We start from the raw sequence: 1,062 nt of genomic DNA, 5'->3' as shown, positions 1-1,062 counted from the left end.
AACCTGTTCTGTCTAGAGTCACCTCAGGTGTCATTACATGATCCTTGTAACAAGAGCCTGACATAATCACCGACGAACCAGCGAAATCTCAGTTGAAGTATAAGATCTGAAGAGTGAGAGATGAAAGCAGTTGAAGTGCGAGTCAATAAGAGATGAAAACAGTTGGTGTCAGTTGATAAGAGATGAATGCAGTTGAAGCGTCAGTTAAAAAAAGATGTAAGCAGTTGAATTGTGAGTTAATAAGAGATGAAAGCAGTTGAAGCGTCAGTTGGGATGTAAACACTGAAAACAGACAAAGACGAAGACAAGGAAATAAAAACATTTTAAATGCCGGTGGAGGTTTAACACAAAGCAACGGAAGTGTCAGTTAGATTGAAAAAAAGTGAAAGCAATTTAAGTGTAATCAGTGGAAACTGTTCAGTTGTCACTTGGTATTTAAGCAGTGGCAATCCTAATAACTGTTATCTGCAAATACTGAAAACAAAATTAAATGAAAATCTTACATTGCACTTCAGCCCAGTACAACAGCATCAAACGCCTCTCTCTCCCTTCACAAACTTAGTGTTTAAGGCTGAACTGCAATTAAATCATTTGTTTGTGCATCCCTGTTTATACAGGCCGTCTCTTTTACCCACCGGCAGTTTGTCCCTTTTTGTTGCTTCAGCTGGAGTGTATACGTTCAGATACAGACAGTCCTCTGAAAGCTCTGGTACAGTGTATTGCATTGACATGGTCTTAGAAACATTCACAACTATTTCTGGATCCTGGACGCACCTGAGATAGAAAGAGATAGAAGAAGTTTGTGTCATCCAGAGACAAAAAACCGTTACTTAAATCTGATCATGCTCTTTGGTAATTCAGGTATCACCCAGCATTACATGGGGGGCTGTTGTGTGCTGTCTCTCTCCCCCTCCCAGGGCTCTACATCCTGGGGAGCAGTCAGGCGGAGGGGCCCCACGGGAGGCCGGGCGAAAGGGATTCCCAGGTATTGCTTCACCCTCCTCTCTGTGCCTGTCACGGTCACATATTCCCCTCTGATTCGACCATTTTTCAGCGAGACCA

The 1,062-nt window shown here is 42.8% G+C and overlaps 1 long non-coding RNA gene across 1 annotated transcript; it reads right to left on the bottom strand.

Moving 5' to 3' along the window:
- Positions 1 to 719: 719 nt before the first annotated feature.
- On the bottom strand, positions 720 to 1,056 carry LOC147819523 (uncharacterized). Its single transcript, XR_015436860.1, has 2 exons — positions 879 to 1,056; positions 720 to 774 (listed from the first exon to the last, which is right to left on the bottom strand). It is a non-coding gene; the product is annotated as an uncharacterized LOC147819523 (long non-coding RNA).
- Between the last annotated feature and the right edge of the window lie 6 nt (positions 1,057 to 1,062).

Source organism: Seriola lalandi, unplaced genomic scaffold (genome assembly GCF_002814215.2).
Source record: "Seriola lalandi dorsalis isolate HSWRI2012SDOR001 ecotype SW California unplaced genomic scaffold, Sedor1 jcf7180002052473, whole genome shotgun sequence".
Classification (NCBI taxonomy): Eukaryota; Metazoa; Chordata; class Actinopteri; order Carangiformes; family Carangidae; genus Seriola; species Seriola lalandi.
This window is presented reverse-complemented; position numbering and strand designations above follow the sequence as displayed.